Below are 19,393 nucleotides of genomic sequence, written 5' to 3' on the forward strand. Positions count from 1 at the left end.
TGCAACACAATAGTGTACAGAGTAGAGTAGAGTACACCCTATTGAAAACAATGCATTTTTCACTTGCATTTGAAAATACAACATAAAATATGGCAATACATCCAGTGTGGATAAACTATAATATATTTTTTATATAAACAAATTTGACATTTTTTTATGTGTAATACTGCTCAGAGATTGTGACACTATCCAGAGGGGCTTACCACACCAACCCAACAGTTATGTGGAGCTGTGAACAATAAAATAGCTTGTAGTAAGTATTAGGCAAAACATGTCATTTCATACCTCAGTTGTGAACAAAACTATATTAGAGACAGAACACTGAAGGTTGACATTCATTGATCACCTTCTCTTTAGGACTGTTTGTTATTCCAAGAAGCTAAAGAATAAGAAAAAATAAGCCCCATTTGAAAAAAATACATTATAAAAAAAAATATTGTTCATACCAACCTATTAAAATAGTCTGTACACCACAAAGTTTACAGTTTTAATATAGTCCAGTTTTAAAGGTACATGCTGTCATCCTGCTTCTTTTTAAACAGCTCACAGTCTCATAGTTTCTGGTTCTGATCTTACCCACCCACATGTAATTTGTGGTGTTCTAAGCCATTATACCAAGCAAAGCATTCACCATCATATAACAATTTAGCAGGGAGATAGACATATAACTGTCATGCCAGGTATCGGGTTTCATAATTCAAGCCTCACCAACAAAGTCCTTGCGATATAAGAAACCATTGAGTGCCTAACTCTCAGGCATCTACCAATACAGGCCCTTTAAATTTTGCATGCTTCAAACATCCAACCAAGTTAGGAAGGTTCCTTTTTTTTTCTTTATCACTCAATTGGATTTTTTATGCAAACACAAGTTTGTTAAGTTCACATTTAAGAAATCACCATATGGGAAAATTGTCCCTCACCGCAATGACAAAAAAAAAAAAAAAACAACCAGCATTGAGTTGTCCTACTTTGTTATTTTTTATTCTGTGTCATACTGTGTTTAAGAGTTATAGTTAAGAGTAAAGATTAATTTATTTTAATAAAAGATTAATATAACATTAAGATTAAAGAAACCAAATTTCCTCCATCTGTACATTAAAAAAAAATTATATTTTTTGGAAAATGTTTGTAAAGATATTATATGGTGTATTGCTGTTTTACAAAGGTCCTGGAGGTTCTGTTCTGCTCTTGTAAATGACTTACACACATCTGGCTGTGTCAAATGACCCGTTTGTTGAATACAAATAGATTGCTTACAGTATTCTATAAGAAAAAATTAAAGTATAAATTGGAGTCAGTGTGAACCAAGGGATAAAATGTTTCTTATTTGTCCCTGGAGATCTAATTTCTCTTCAAGCATAATGTTAGTTATACAATAATGGTGTGCACTGTGACAAAAAGATTGCAAATGTACATTTTTATTTTGACTTTTACAGCTTTGACAGCTGCACATGGCAGGTAATAAAAATGTAAAAATCCGAAGATATTTCTCATTATACTGTTTCTACTACTAACTCATTTGCTCCAGTCTCTACAGAAACTATGCTTAGAAATAAGGGATTGCTAGGGTACTAAAATACTTAGGGCAATCCAGAGCTTCCTAATTATTATGGGACCTAAAGCATAGCCGCAAAAAGTGGCTAAGGTTGCTTCTTATTCCCTTTTTCATTTGTTTTCTCTCCATTCTCTTTCCTGCTTGCTGTCTTCCCTCTCTTGGGTCCCTACATATTTTTGCTTCACTGCCTTAAAATTTGAGCCATTACTGTTCTGGCCTTTTATGGACAGCAGTCACAGGACACAGAATCAGGGTAGTCGAAGAATAGTTAAAAGTACCTTGCAACTCTATTAATTCCACTATACCTCATACTACATATCTGTAATATATGGGAATATATTTAAATATAACTAAGACATCCTTTTTGGTGAAAGCTCAGTCTAAAACCAACATAATTTGCACTACAAAATGTTCTTAAGCATTTTCATATGTTTTAAATATGGGGACATTACTTACGTTGTGAATAAAAAATCTAGTTTATCATCATTGATTAAAACATAAATGAATAAAATAAAATTCAAAAGCAAATTGAATGACTACCCATCACCCTAAAATGCATCGGCTCATTGCTAATTAGTGGGCATTAATCTATAAATATGCATTGTGAAATACATGTGAAAATAAATAAACTGTAATTCTTTTTAAATGATAAATTTTCAAATTGATTAAATAAACTACCAAACATAATTATAATGAACATTAAGGGAGAAATCTGTTACTATTGGAGATGTGAAAAGTTACAAAATAAAAATGATGTACAAAGTTCATCCAAGACTGAATCATGTTTGACTACAGGATACTTCTTGGGTGATGGTAGCAATTACAGGGCACTCTGTAGAAGACCCAGGGCACATGCCATGCTTGCAAGGCTGTGGCAACCTTATCATTAATCTGCGTATCTGTTACACTTACAGCAGTGTACTTAACGTACAATAGGTCAAGAAGCACATGTCCTAGCCTAGTACTAGTACTTAGGAAAGGATGACAGTCCGTAAAACTGATGATTATACTGCGCAATTTTTGTAGATAATCCAGTAGGAAACATATTCAGCAGCGTTGCTGCCATAATCTGTATTTATGTGTACTAAGCCAAAAAAAACATGTAACATAGAAATAATGACAATACAGACTTGTTGCAGAAACCTCATACAATTCTGGGTACTGTGTATTCCGATCAAATTCAGAATATTTCTGTTTGAATGGCTTGTATTAATGTGCATGTTTTTTCTCATTTGTAGATCCCTGAGGCGGGCAAGACCATCTACAGTCGGCAGCTACTTTGCAGGTTTCTTAGATTTACATGCCTTAATGCTACTCCATATGGTGAACCATTGGATCAAGGAGGAGTAAAAGAGACAGGTTTCATGGGCTACTGAAGCACAGCACGAGTGGAGACTTTCTCAAAAATGTGTTTGTTTTTAAGAACTTGGCCTTGAATAACTCACAGCCTACAGTATCGTTTGCGGCCAGGGTTTCCCATCTGGAAAGCAATGTAAAGCTAAGTAAATCGATCAGCAGCTGCAAAATTTCCCAACAAATTATGTCAGTATAGAAAGACAACACAATCTAACAATCTTGAAAATATCTAGCATCACTGAGCCCCATTGCTTACTGAAAGCCACAGACAATATTATTGATAGGTTTTAAAAATGTCTGAATGCTTTTCATCATAGTTGAGGAAATATCTCTTCTGTACTAATTAAAGCCATAGATGACAAAGAAGATGACATTGAGAAAATGTTTAAATCTTTCTCAGAGTAAATGAACAGCTGTATTGCAACAGTTGTGAATTGAAGTCAATGCATGTTAAATATCTGCACTGTCACTTCCATTCAGGGTAATGATATATGCCATCATTTGCACAGATGGACAGAAGATTAAAAAAAAATCACAGTGCATTCTTCAGGGGCTTGCAAAACAAAATGGGTAAAGTTTTCCTTACATGGATGCCTCACCTGCCCAACCCCAAAGATTCATTTTGTTTTTATATAAATACATATGGTACATATGTACAAAAATAAAATAAACTATTAACAGATTTATTAAACAAGAATTCACACAATATGCCAGATTATCTGTAAATCCATAGTAAAGGATGATTTACTATGAGAATTATGTTTGTGCTGCCTTAGTAAACCCAACCAGGCTAAATGCTTCCGTTTTTTGAGGCAGTGTGAAATGTCCACTTTAAGTGATAGTGTTATATACATTTTAACCCCCATTATATATACATGCCAAGAATTTTAAAAATACTTGATCACAAAAATACCAGCTAATTGTAGATTTGTCTTTATTGAGAACCCAAGATCTTGTTCTTGTTGCATTAATGTTTTTGTTTGGTTACACAAGAAATATTTACAAAATATAATTTTTTTGCTCACACCATTTTTTTACACGTATGGAATCTATATAGCTTATCGTTTTATCTTATATCTTGTGTCATAAATATAGGAACAGCTTTTATTTTTTTTTGGAATATTAATAGAAAGGCTTAAAAAAAGAAAGTTGATATGTTGGGCCACTGCAACCTTCAGGCTAAAAGCTTTAATATAAATACTATGTACCATATTGTAAAAAAAATATACTGGAACATTATATAGTATATTTCTACATGCATACCTGTACAAATAAAATGAAAAGTATTTTTCACTGTATAGACTCAGCAAAATTTTATTTTGATATTAAGAACATGGTGGATATTCAAAAAATACATTTATGGCTGTCTAATGCCTGTAAAAGAAAAAAAAAGGCACATTGATAAAAAAAACAAAAGTTACAGTCAAACTCTATGATTTTTCATGAAAATGTTCTTTATTTTTAAACAAATATACTGTAATCTTGCACTAGTTATGTTAATGTTTAGGTTATGTTTTAAAGTCAAACATAATTAGAAATGTTAACTGAGCCACTTTTTAATTTTTATCCAACTATGAAACTTCATATTTATTCTCCAAAGTACAAAATCAAGAGTGTGATATAATCTTTATGCACTGCACAGAAAATATAATGGTTTGTAAAATTAAAACTCCTATATTGCAAGTTTACAAATTTTCATAATGATTTACATGACGCTTAAGCATTGAAAGTTGAATATGCTTAACATCACTTAATATAATCAGTTTTTTGATTATATGTCTCCCATCAATACAATATACTTAAATGGATTTTCTTAAAGCCTAACAATTAATGGAAAATTATGAAGTATGGTATATTACTTAGTAGCCTAAAAATAAGGATGAAAAAATATTGTATAACTAGAATATGTATCGAAATATCATTGCATACATGTGTAATTTTAATATTATTTTGGAATAAAACAAAATTTTACATTTTTAATAAAATGTGTTATTTTCAAACTAAATGATATGTTCTTTTTTTTGCTTTTTTTATTTTAAATGTATGTAAACATGTTCAAAAATAAGAAATATTAAATCTTACCACAAATAATAATTGCTGGAAAAAACCAGTAGGTCTGTTCCTGTAAATCTGCATTTGACCTGCACCCACACACAGCTCACTTTCCATTCATGACCATTATGGCTTATAGCCATAACTTGACTGAACCCCTTAATAGTTACAGCCAGCCCCTTCTTATATTACTTGGAAAACATCAGAGGGTAAAGAGGTGAAGTAAACGTGCAGCAGCATTAGAGAAAAGTGTTGAAGTAGTACATTTTAAAAGTTTAGGAGCTAGAACCCCCCCCAACCCTAGCCGGAAATTGGACAGGAGCAGCAACAGACTGAAAAAAACAGAAAAGCGCCTCTGAGTGCAAGGTTTAATGTTTACAATAATATGTTATCCAACATTTACATAAAAGTAAGGGATGACAAGCTCATGGAAGGTGAAATCTCCCGGACGTCTCCAACGTCTCTGGCGTGTCCTGTATGTCCTCGCTCTGTGAGCGAGCCCGTGAGAGCGTGACATCACCAGAGTATGAGAGAAACACAACGCATTTCAGAGCATGTGCGAGACTCACACATAGCATGCGTGCTCCTTTATCAAGTGTACAGGGAGAGGGAAGGGACAAAACTTAAATGCTCTGAAGTAAGAAGAAATTAATTGGCCGATTGGCATAATTTAACCACTAACTTGCCAATACACAAATTGAACTCTGAGTTTATTAAAAATATCATTGATTGAATACATTTATAAAATATATATCATTTTGAAACTTATAATAGCGGTAAATATTTTTCATAAAATTTATATAATAAGAGTTTTTTAAAAAAATGAGGGGGGGTATTAGATTTAATTAATGAATACATGATTGATGATTAAAATCATGGACTTGTTTCAATATTGGTTGTGCAAAGTGGCAGGTAATATATGCTCATATATACTTGGGATTCTAACGATGTCGATGAACACAAAGAATTTGGATAATAAATGGGAAATTAATTAAAAATGTATAAAAATGAATACAAAATTAATAAAAATTGATTAAGGATTATTTATTAATTATCATTTAATAATCAAGAATTAAGGACATGATAATTATTAATCTAGAGGATAATGTAGTTGATTAATATAATTAATATAATTGTAATAGAAAAATAATAATTTTACAGTATATTATCATCATCATTGTATAAGAAAAGCTATTACCCCATAATAGTAAAGAGGTATATAGCAAGATAATTACACTGAATAAGATAATCTTCTTACTTCAGAGCATTTAAGTTTTGTCCCTTCCCTCTCCCTGTACATTTGAGAAAGCAGCACGCATGCTTCGTGTGAGTCTTGCGCATGCTCTGAAACGCGTTGTGTTTCTCCCATACTCCGGTGACATCACACACTAACGGGCTCACTCACAGAGTGGAATACCTCCATCTCCTCCAACCATTTAGAGGGCTAGCCTGTTGCTCCAGGGACATCGCGGTTACCGCAGCTGGACGCTCCGCTCATACAGGGCACGCCAGAGACGTTGGAGATCTGGGAGATTTCACCTTCCTTGAGCTTGTTATCCCTTACTTTTATGTAAGTGTTGGAAAACATATTATTGTAAACATTAAACATTGCACTTTTCTGTTGCATATGCACATATGCTGGAATAGTGGAAGTCAATGGGGCTCAAACCTGCAAAATTCAAAGTTATCACTGAAGGCTTATATGCAAGTTCTTTGCCATAAAAAGTGTTTGGAGACCCGGGTCCTGCCCCAGGGGACATGTATCAATGCAAAAAAAAATTTTAAAAACTGACTTTTTTTGGGAGCAGTGATTTTAATAATGCTTAAAGTGAAACAATAAAATTGTAATATTCCTTTAAATTTCATACCTGGGGGGTGTCTATAGTATGCCTGTAAAGGGGGGCATGTTTCCCATGTTTAGAACAGTCTGACAGCAAAATGACATTTCAAAGGAAAAAAGTCATTTAAAACTACTCGCGGCTATTAATGAATTGCTGGTCCGACAATACACATAAAAGTTAATTGATAAAAACGGCATGGGAATTCCCCACAGGGGAACCCTGAACCAAAATTAAAAAAAAAAATTGGGTGGGGGTCCCCCTAAATTCCATACCAGGCCCTTCAGGTCTGGTATGGATATTAAGGGGAATCCCGGCCAAAATTTTTTAAAAAATGGCGTGGGGTCTCCCTCAAAATCCATACCAGACCCTTAGGGCAGGCAGCAGGAAAAGAGGGGGGCAAGAGAACGCCACCCCCTGAATCGTACCAGGCCACATGCCCTCAACATTGTTGATGGGGACAAGGGCCTCATCCCCACAACCCTTGCCCAGTGGTTGTGGGGGTCTGCGGGTGGGGGGCTTATCGGAATCTGGAAGCCCCCTTTAACAAGGGGACCCCCAGATCCCGGCCCCCCGTGTGAAATGGTAAGGGGTACAAAAGAAGAAGCATTTAAATAAAGGAATTGTCAAAAACTGTCTCTTGTCATTTTTAACATTTTTGACACTTATTTTGTGAAATGGTAGGGGTACTTTTGTTCCCCCTTACCATTTCACACAGGGGGGGCCAGAATCTGGGGGTCCCCTTGTTAAAGGGGGCTTTCAGATTCCGATAAGCCCCCTGCCCACAGACTTCCACAACCACCGGGCAAGGGTTGTGGGCATGAAGCCCTTGTCCCCATCAACATGGGGACAAGGCGTTTTGGGGGGCTACCCCAAAGCACCCTTCCAATGTTGAGGGCATGTGGCCTGGTACAGTTCAGGATGGGGCCCGCTCTCTCATCCCCCCTCTTTTCCTGTGGCCTGCCAGGTTGTGTGCTCGGATAAGGGTCTGGAATGGATGGTTGGGGGGACCCCTCACCGTTTTTTGGTGCGGGGTTCCCCTTAAAATCCATACCAGACCTGAAGGGGGTCTGGTATAGATTTTGAGGGGGACCCACACCATTATTTTTTATTTTGGCTGGGTGTCACCTTAATATCCATACCAGACCCAAAGGGCCTGGTAATTGTCTATGGGGGTATCCCGGGCCGTTTTTATCAATGAACTTTTATGTGTATTGTCGGGACCGACAATTCATGAATAGCCGGTGTCTTGCCGAGAAAGTTCCCCCGGCAGATAAGGACCCTCCTGTGCGCTTGCACTGTACGAATGACTACGGAGCCACCGAAAGTCTCCGAAGTTGAACAGCTGATCGGCAGCTCTACACGGCGCCTGCGCACTACATTCTGCCTTGAGTCCAGGTTCAAGCTCCACCATCCAAGTGAACATAGAGTTATGCCGCGTACACATGGTCGGACTTTTCGTCTACAAAAGTCCGACAGCCTGTCCGACAGACTTCCGACGTACCTTCGGCGGACTTGCGGCAGACTTTCTTACGAACGGACTTGCCTACACACGACCACACAAAAGTCCGACGGATTCGTACGTGATGACGTACACCGGACTAAAATAAGGAAGTTCATAGCCAGTAGCCAATAGCTGCCCTAGCATGGGTTTTTGTCCGTCGGACTAGCACACAGACGAGCGGATTTCGGGGTCCGTCGTACTTACGACGTAAAGATTTGAAGCATGTTTCAAATCTAAAGTCCGTCGGATTTGAGGCTAAAAAAGTCCGTTGAAAGTCCGGAGAAGCCCACACACGATCGGATTACCAGCCAGCTTTAGTCCGTCAGCGTCCGTTGGACTTTTGTAGACGAAAAGTCCGACCGTGTGTACGCGGCATTAGAATAAAAATATGCCGAACGAAGCGAGGCCATGCCCGAAGCGTGGCAAGCAAAGCGAGCCCGCGAGGGGCCCTGTTACAGGCGCCCTGTACAGCTGACTCACAGGTGTTCAGCTGCGGCTATTTTCGGTGGCTCCTACTGCGCAAGTGCTGCGCCGGCGCAGTACAGGGGAGTCCTTATCCGCCAGGGGGAACTTTCTCGGCAGAACAATGGCACCAGCGCTAGCACTTTTAAATTACTTTTTTCTTCCTTTAGAAATGTAATTTTGCTGTCAGACTGTTCTAAACACGGGAAACACACGCCACTTTACAGGCATACTATAGACACCCCCCAGGTACGAAATTTAAAGGAATATTACACTTTTATTGTTTCACTTTAAGCATTATTAAAATCACTGCTCCTGAAAAAACAGCCATTTTTAAAACTTTTTTTGCATTGATACATGTCCCCTGGGGCAGGACCCGGGTCCCCAAACACTTTTTATGACAATAACTTGCATATTAACCTTTAAAATTAGCACTTTTGATTATTCATGTTCGTGTCCCATAGACTTTAACAGTGTTCACACAAATTTTTTGTCTGTTCGCATGTTCTGCTGTGAACCGAACAGGGGGGATGTTCGGCCCATCCCTAGTTATCATTGAGAATCATGGGGTACAACTTGTCAAGCAACTCGGAGGTCCAAAGTCGCCCAACTGTGAAACAAGTCATATATATTTTAATAGAAAGGAGCTCTCATTTACATCAGCAGAACAAATGCAGGAAGTGATGTGTGCACATGGGCCAGAAGCAAATGTGTGGGGATGCCAAACAAATCAATGAACCCCACCCACACCAAATCTAACTACCACATCCACCCCCGCATTGATTAAGCACAACTACATACCATACCCTTATCCGCAAAATGAGCAGCACCTCCTCTTTGCTAAAGAGGGAGCTCGCCATGTCCACCTAGATGGAGATCCTGACCAGCACAGGAACTTCCGGGTGATTACAATGACTTATTTCTGGGTCAGAAGGTGAAACCACACTCTTTTGATTGCTGCTGCGAATATTTGATAGCAACTACAATTAGAATTTTATTATTTTTGTTTATTTGCAGATATGCAAACTTGTATTTCTACTTATGATATTTAAAGGTGTTTGATAAGAAATGGTGTCCCTGGGTTAGCAGCAGGTGAATGACAAAAACAAAAGGCCCAGTTTGAGCCTTGGTTCACACTGACAGAGGGAGGAAATCGTTCAGCTGAAATCACACAGTTTTATTCCCACATGTCAGTCCTGACTAGGGATGAGCTGAACACCCCCCTGTTCGGTTCGCAGCAGAACTTACGAACAGGCAAAAAATTTGTTCGAACATACGAACACCATTAAAGTCTATGGGACACGAACATGAATAATCAAAAGTGCTAATTTTAAAGGCTTATATGCAAGTTATTGTCATAAAAAGTGTTTGGGGACCTGGGTCCTGCCCCAGGGGACATGGATCAATGCAAAAAAAAGTTTTAAAAATGACTGTTTTTTCGGGAGCAGTGATTTTAATAATGCTTAAAGTGGTTGTCTATAGTATGCCTGTAAAGGGGCGCATGTTTGGAGGAAGAAACTGAAGGAAGATAAAAGATAGAAGATAGAAGAAAGAAGATAGAAGATAGAAGAAAGAAGAAGCATTTAAATAAAGGAATTGTCAAAAACCGTCTCTTGTCATTTTTAACATTTTTGACAGTTTTTTTGTGAAATGGTAGGTACAAAAGTACCCCTTACCATTTCACACAGGGGGAGGGCCGGGATCTGGGGGTCCCCTTGTTAAAGGGGGCTTCCAGATTCTGATAAGCCCCCCGCCCACAGACCCCCACAACCACCAGGCAAGGGCTGTGGGGATGAGGCCCTTGTCCCCATCAACATGGGGACAAGGTGTTTTGCGGGGGCTACTCCAAAGCACCCTCCCAATGTTGATGGCATGTGGCCTGGTACAGTTCAGGAGGGGGGTGCTCTCTCGCCCCCCCTCTTTTCCTACGGCCTGCCAGGTTGCATGCTCAGATAAGGAGGGCCTGGTATGGATTTTTGGGGGGACCCCACGCCTTTTTTTTTAATTTTGGCACAGGGTTCCCCTTAAAATCCTTACCAGACCTAAAGGGTCTGGTATAGATTTTGAGGGGACCCCACACCATTTTTTTTTTAATTTTGGCCGGCGTTCCCCTTAATATCCATACCAGACCTGAAGGGCCTGGTATGGAATTTAGGGGGACCCCCAAGTCATTTTTTTTTAAATTTTGGTTTGGGGTTCCCCTGTGGGGAATTACCATGCCGTTTTTATCAATTAACTTTTATGTGTATTGTCGGACCGGCAATTCATTAATAGCCACAAGTAGTTTTAAATGACTTTTTTTCCTTTGAAATGTCATTTTGCTGTCAGACTGTTCTAAACACGGGAAACATAAATGAAATTTACGAAATTTAAAGGAATATTACATTTTTATTGTTTCACTTTAAGCATTATTAAAATCACTGCTCACAAAAAAACGGCCGTTTTTAAAACTTTTTTTTGCATTAATCCATGTCCCCTGGGGCAGGACCCAGGTCCCCAAACACTTTTTATGACAATACCATGCATATAAGCCTTTAAAATTAGCACTTTTGATTTCTCCCATAGACTTTTAAAGGGTGTTCCGCGGCTTTCGAATTTGCTGCAAACACCCCAAATTGAAAATGAGTTAGACTCGAAACTCGAAGCTCATCCCTAGTCCTGACTGCAGGGGAAATTTCAGAGACATCTGTGCAGGTTTCTGCACTGATATCAATACAAATTGCACTCCAAAGTCGCACCAATTAAAACAGTGCAATTGTCACCACTTTGACATGTCAAATCGTACCAATGTGAACTAAAGCTGACACATACAACACTGCCTATCCACCATATGAATTCATTACCTGCAATTCTCCACAGCTGTTATATATAAAGATTCCACCTTTATCATTTACTTGCAGGTGTGCAGAAGCGATTTGTCATGCAATTTGGGAGATCAAATCACATGACTATTGGCAGCAATGGCACTGTTCCAATCGATGCAACACCAATTTTGTGGCACCGCACCAATTTGTTAAACTAGTTCCTGCACTACTTTTGCCAATTTCAGGTGCGACTTCAATAGACATCCGTGTATGAAGCCACATGGATGTCTATCAAGTAGCACCTGAAATCACGCTGACCTTGCTACTTTGAAAACGCGCTACTTCAATTGAGTACATACATTGGTGACCATGTTCTGCTGGAAGCAGCATTTCGGTGTACGCGGTTAAACAACGAGATCAAAAAGAGTAGGTCAGCAGATGCTTCCAAACGATGTTTGCATGATCAGACAGGAACAATACACGCACAACATTGACAGCATGGCCACATAAACCCACTTTTGATTGAATAAATGCACAAGAATTTAATCAAATATCCCTAGTTGGGCATTTGTCAATATGCACAATATCATTCCTTCTCCCCCACAAATCACAGCAAAAAACCTGACCTTCTCAGGTCAGACGAACCCCCCTACTGCAGGCCTTTATATAAGAGAGGTTGTATTGTTAGCACACTGACACACCCAATAGAAGTACACGCCCACCAGTATCATTCAATCTGTCTCTTCATGTATGTCTAAAGTGATTGCACCTGATGGGCAGGAACACATAATACTATTCGCAACTGTGTTAGCCCTTGGCTATGTGCATCAAATCTCCAACTACAGGACAAAGATCATAGTTCATTTGCATCCACATAAACAAAGCAACAGTTTTCTAAGCATATGTACCCGTGCTGTGTAAACTTCAACACAAGGATTAGCATGTTGGGGAATTGAACCAACATCCCAGGTGCTGCTAGATAGAACTGCTACCCACTTAGCCACCAGGCAGCCTCGCACATGTTCTCTGCATCTCTGTGGTGTGAACCAGCCCTAAGTCCATAGCCATGCTCAGTGTCACAAGCAATATACATTATATTGGCCTAAGTATTGGGACGCCTGCCTTTAAACGCACATGAACTGTAATGGCATCCCAGTATTAGTATTGGGTTCAAAACTCATTTGGCCCACCGTTTGCAGCTATAACAGCTTCAACTCTTCTGGGAAGGCTGTCCACAAGGTTTAGGAGTGTGTCTATGGGAATGTTTGACCATTCTTCCAAGTGCATTTGTGAGGTCAGGCACTGATCTTGGACGAGAAGGCCTGACCTACAGTCTCCTCTCTAATTCATCCCCAAGGTGTTCTGTTGTGTTGAGGTCAGGACTCTGTCCAGGCCAATCAAGTTCCTCCACCCCAAAATCACTCATCCGTGTCTTTATGGACCTTGCTTTGTGCACTGGTCCAAATGATTTGGTCGAGGGGGGATTATGATGTGGGGTTGTTTTTCAGGGGTTGGGCTTGGTCTCTTAGTTCCAGTTAAGGGAACTCTTAAGGTGTCAGCATACCAAGACATTTTGGAAAATTTCATGCTCCCAACTTTGTGGGAACAGTTTAGGGAAAGCCCCTTCCTGTTCCAACATGACTGCACACCAGTGCACAAAGCAAGGTCCATAAAGACATGAATGAGCAAGTTTGGGATGGAGAAACTTGACTGGCCTGCACAGAGTCCTGGCCTCAACCCAATAGAACACCCTTTGGCTGAATTAGAGTAGAGACTGTGAGCCAGGCCTTCTCATCCAAATCAGTGCCTGGCCTCACAAATGCGCTTCTGGAAGAATGATCAAACATTCCCATAGACACACTTAACCTTGTGGACAGCCTTCCCAGAAGCAGCAAAGGGTGGGCCAAATCAAATATATAACCCTACGGACTAAGACTGGGCTGCCATTAAAGTTCATGTGTGTGTAATGGCAGGCGTCCCAATACTTATGGCTAAATAGCATATCTGGAAAAGACTTACAATGGTGGTGGAACCCTCCTACACATAAATACTAAATTTAGACATAGTTATAGTACCTGGGAGACGAGACAACTTCTCTACATGAAGTAACATGGTTGTGATTTGAACCCAGACACTCAGGGTTACTAAGTAGAAGTTCTAACCTCTAAGCCACAGAGCTGCCACATGCAAGAACCTCCTACACATAACTACACATAAATACACATAAATACACATAAAAACACATAAATACTGCATTTCTTTGGAATTACATTACTCAAGAGTTATTCTTCTTGATTTATTCTGTGATATTTGGTGTTTTTTTGTGGGTGAGAGTAGAATATTACCCTCAAATACTACTTTTGGGAATTACATTTTGATCTCTGATGTTGATACACATATCGCATTTTTTGGGCTTAAATTATAAATTGGAAATAATAAAAAGCCCAAAAAATTGTGATTCATTTTAAATTTGCATCAGCAATGGTATTATTTTACCAAAATATCAAAACATTCCACATTCTTAAAAACTAAATATTTTAAGTAGAAGCAACAATGTTGCAAAGGAAAATTTATTTCAGAGAAAGATACATTTCATCTCATCATTAATGGGTTTTTTTGTGAAAGTTAGAATTGTTCCATTAGAATCAATGGCTAATACTTGATTTGGACTAAAATAGAGCAGATTTTCACTTCAAAAAATGCTCTCTACTTAGTTCTCATCTTGGTATTTACTATAGTGCCGGCTAAAAAAGACACTTGAGTTAAAATGAGAGTTATTTTCAGGTCTGAGTATGCTCAGTTGTATTGGCACCTAGTTGTCCAGGCACCAACACAACTCAGACTTTTAAAGATCTTTTAGTGTAGAAATCACTTTTTCACACAGTTTAAAAGCAGATTATCTTTAAATAATATACAGCATATTTCAGTACCATCTATGCTATTTATACTCATAGCATCGGTGGAGCCGAGAAGTAAATGCAACCTATGGGGCTACAAGGTGAAGCGGAACTGGCAAACAACTACAGTATTAAAAGTAATGTAAAATGAAGACTTTAACCTCCATGGGGATACAAAACAGAACATAATATAGATGGAAACTGGCAAACATAAAATAAATACCGGAACTATTTTCAACATTGAAAATGGTGCAAGGGCAGACATGTATGCAATAATCAACACAAAGATAAATTAAAATACAAATAAAGATAAAAAGTATTGAAACTTCTGGAGATCATAAAATTGCAAGAGTTACTTAAATTGTATAAAAGTATAATAAAACCATAAACTGAGAGAATAAAAAAAATGTATATATACTAGAAAGAACTATCAGATGCGGTGTCACTCCCATACATGTACTTAACTGGAGAACATAAAAATAATAACAATAAAAAACTATCCAGAAAGAGAGACACATGGATCCTTATGTGTAAAAAAATTTAAACAATGCATATAATGTTCCTTTTCCAAAAGAAAAAAAACTATAACAAACAAACAAATTTTGGTCAGGTTATATGTATCCCTAGAAAACTGCAGGGGGCTAAGATGATGATGTTAATCTGTATTTCCTCATTCAATCCACCTGGATACAAAAAATTGAGGGTGTACATCTAGAACATTTCTCTCAGGCATCATTTTTTTAAACACAGACCTGTAAACCCTCAGACAAAGGGTTCTAATTGTTCTGCCTACTTATACAATAATAGTGCACATGGATATGACAGGCAGTAGACCACACATTGGGAGAAGCAATTCTGAAATAATATAACAGAGAAGAATTCTCTGTTAAGTAAGCGTGGTGAAAGCTTGGGATGTGATGCTCTTCTTTTGTGTTATTGCTCTACAGAGCACATAGCAAGCAGTCTGGGGTTTAGAACATATTGTAGGGATTTAGAAAGAATGTTTTTGGATAGAAATATATAGTATTGAGGATATGTTGAGAGTAAGAGTGAAACTGAAAAAATAAATTAAAGAAAGATTGTCATGGATAATTTTAAAGCACTGTTATTCCGAATGAGAAACAGACTGTTTGTAATATCAGAGATGATTAAAGTAAGACTAGGATGGTCAAGTGTGCAGCACATTATCAAATGTAAACACGGTCCCAATAGTGAACCACTATCTGTGCAAATGTTGGGTATATGATGGACTGGTAAGTAGTAAAGTTTGCAATCAATTTATTAAATATTCCTATGCACGTCAATAACCTGTTATCTTCTTGTTATTTCTTGGAAGCTGTGTATGTCATTATTTAAAATTCTTCACATTTTGAATTAGAAATCAATGCACTTTTAAATGATTCTGATTATTGTAACCTACGTTATTCATTTGCTATGACAGCTTTGAATGAATCCATGATTACATTATCTGATTCTTGGTTAGCAATAAGCCTCATATAATTAAATTCCTTAGAGTTGGTTTTATTATTGGTATTCCTTCATCCATGTACCATTAGTAGTGAATTATTTTATTTCCTAAAGCTAAAACTGCCAACATTAGCTTAAAATAACTAAGTAAGATACCAAGAATATCCTCTGTATGACGTGGAACAATCCATAATTCGAGATGGATCCTCTTTCAATTGGTATTGCTTTGCATTTGTATATACACATTGGCTAGTTCACTAAGACTTTGTTTAAAAATATGTGTTAAATAAAGTCTTTTTCCTCCAACCACCAATGAGATTTAAATTTAAAGCTCATTTCCATTTAAGGTTTGTATCCTTATGGTTGTTAAAATAAACAAATGCCAAACATTGTTTTATCTGTTTTGCTGTGCCATGACTACTATTTCAAATCAGTATGTCAGGAAAACATGATCTTTTGATTTAGGGCAACACAAACAGTTCTTATTTACCCACAGATAAGTTATGCCAAACAAGACACAATTTTGAGTATGTTTGCCTCTCTGCATGAGGCTTTGAGCACTTGCGCAGTTTATACAGTCAGAATAATTGGCTTACCTTTAAACAGACTATCCCCCTGCAGTCCATCATGAATGCTGCTGCCAGACTTATCCACCTTACAAACCGCTCAGTGTCTGCTACCCCTCTCTGCCAATCCCTCCATTAGCTGCCACTCGCCCAACGAATTAAATTCAAAATACTAACAATAAGTTACAAAGCCATCCACAACTCTGCCCCCAGCTACATCACTAGCCTAGTCTCAAAATACCAACCTAATCGCCATCTCCGTTCCTCCCAAGACCTCCTGCTCTCTAGCTCCCTCGTCACCTCCTCCCATGTCCGCCTCCAGGACTTCTCCCGAGCCTCGCCCATCCTCTGGAATTCCCTACCCCAATCTATCAGACTGTCTCCAAATTTATCCACTTTTAGGCGATCCCTGAAAACTTTCCTCTTCAGAGAAGCCTATCCTGCCTCCACCTAATAACTGCACTATTTTCTCCATTAGTTCATCCCCCACAGCTATTACCCTTTTGTATAACTTGACCCTCCCTCCTAGATTGTAAGCTCTAATGAGCAGGGCCCTCTGATTCCTCCTGTATTGAATTGTATTGTACTTGTATTGTCTGCCCTAATGTTGTAAAGCGCTGCGTAAACTGTCGGCGCTATATAAATCCTGTATAATAATAATAATAATAATAATAATAATTGTCCCAGACCCCTAACCTATTCCTAACTGCTAACCCTGACACTCGATCCTCCACTTGGAGCCCATCTGCACTGCAAGGGTTAAATGCTCAGTCTAAGTCTAGGAGGTTGCAGAAGAGACTGCAATTGTTAGATGACTCCCCTGCTAGAGCGCGTGTTAGGTAAGTAATACAGCCTCTTTTGCAACCCCTTATACCTAACAAGCATTAAGGCGCCTTTCACACGGATGGCTGTTCTGCCGCAGGTAAAACCATATAATATGTTCTGTGAAATTCAAGACTCCAGGCACTGCGATCAGCTACATTTGTACAGTTAGATTACCTGTGTTTAGCTGCGTTTAGCTGCATTTACGTGTGTTTACGTGCGGCTGTGTTTAGCTGCGTTTGGAACATTCTTGACATTTCTGATGTGCTTCCTGTTGCTTTTCTTTCCTTCTTGCCGCTGCTATCCGCAGGAGAAATAGTACACTGAGATTACCTGCAGTTATGTGCAGATAGCTGCGCTAAATCGATCCTGGACGCAGTCAATTCTATTTTTTCTATCCGCATAGAACCGCATGTAACTAAATTGCAGCTAAATGCAGTGTGTGAATGGGGCCATAGGAAAGCATTGTGTGCTTTTAGCTGCCGTAGAAAACTAGAAAATCCGCAGCTAAAAGCACCATTCTATCTGTCCGTGTGAAAGGGGCCTTAACCCTTACCATGTAGCAGGTCCCACTGCAGTTTTTTTGTTTGTTTTGCCAGTGGTCAGGCTTTAACCTATTCCCTAATATTAACCCTTTAACCCTATCATATACTTAACCATAACCCTTTATTTAAACCTTAAATTGAACAACTTAACCTGATTCTAACATTACATTTTCATTCACAAAATAACTCTAGCACATAACCTATTTCTTTTTGCCCCTTTAGCACTGGAAACATAAAGGTATACATAGAATTTTTTTTTTTTTTTCTGTTGGCTGCATTATTATGTATATGTTGTATATGTTATATATTTTTTTTTTTTGAAGAAGCACATACCCACTAGGAAAAGCTGCAGGGTGAATAACATTTTTCTCTTCTCACTACCCAGAAAAATGAGTGGTACTGAGGTAAAAACTGAGGTACTTGTCTTTGGTGACTGAAGGAATTAATTGTCACTAATACTGTTTAACATATTGCAAATTATAAGCAAAAGGTCAGTGATTGTAACTAAAGTGCTGGATCACATTTCACTTGCTCTTTATTAATTTTTAAATTGTAACCTTTAACATGTAACTCTGTCTTAAGCCGTTCGCCTAATTTATATCACTGGCTTAAGCTCTGAAGGGTTTACTTACCTTATTGGGTACCTATTGTAGAGGCCCTAAAATTAGCAGTTACATCTCACTGTACTGAGATGTCAGCACCAAAAACGAATGATCCAAGCAAATTTACCCTGTGTGGATCAGTAAAATAGCTTATGGTTCTTATAATAGGCTCAATTCAAAAAAGCTTACAGACTAGGATAAGGATCCCTATTTTCAAAAAGAGTGACAGTTATTTTGAACCACTAGAGAATACTTCTTTTCAGGCCATTTTTTAGTTTTTGTAGCTGTGATAGTTGGACCTACATTTACTTTTTCATGCAACACTGTACTCAAATAAATTTTATTTATCTCTGTTTTTGAGACTGAGAGAGATTTCTTTTGGCGGTGTTTAATAACTACTAGGTTTTTTATTTTTACAAAGAAATGAAAAATTACCAATATATATATATATATATATATATATATATATATATATATATATATATATATACACAGTATATATACAGTGGATATAAAAAGTCTACACACCCCTGTGAAAATGTCAAGTTTCTGTGATGTAAAAAAATGAGACAAAGATAAATCATTTCATTACTTTTTCCACCTTTAATATGATCTATACACTGTACAACTAGTTGAACAGCAAACAGAAATCTTTTAGGTGGAGGGAATAAAAAGAAAAAACTAAAATAATATGGTTGTATAAGTGTGCACACCCTTATACTAATACTTTGTTGAATCACCTTTTGATTTTAATACAGCACTCAGTCTTTTTGGGTATGAGTCTAGCAGCATGGCAAATCTTGACTTGGCAATATTTGCTCAATGTTCTTTGCAAAAACACTCCAAATCTGTCAGATTGCGAGGGCATCTTCTGTGCACAGCCCTCTTCAGAACACCCCACAGATTTTCAATTGGATTCAGGT

General features: G+C 38.0%; 1 protein-coding gene across 2 annotated transcripts in view; it reads left to right on the forward strand.

The window, feature by feature from the left end:
- PRR16 (proline rich 16) overlaps positions 1-4,811 on the forward strand; it is a 482,873-nt gene extending 478,062 nt beyond the window's left edge. For both annotated transcript variants that reach the window (XM_073624674.1, XM_073624676.1), the window contains one exon: positions 2,794-4,811. The gene's annotated coding sequence lies outside the window, so the exon portion shown is untranslated. The remainder of the gene's footprint in view (positions 1-2,793) is intronic.
- Positions 4,812-19,393: the final 14,582 nt, after the last annotated feature.

The sequence above is a fragment of the Aquarana catesbeiana genome, linkage group LG01 (genome assembly GCF_042186555.1).
Source record: "Aquarana catesbeiana isolate 2022-GZ linkage group LG01, ASM4218655v1, whole genome shotgun sequence".
Lineage (NCBI taxonomy): Eukaryota > Metazoa > Chordata > Amphibia > Anura > Ranidae > Aquarana > Aquarana catesbeiana.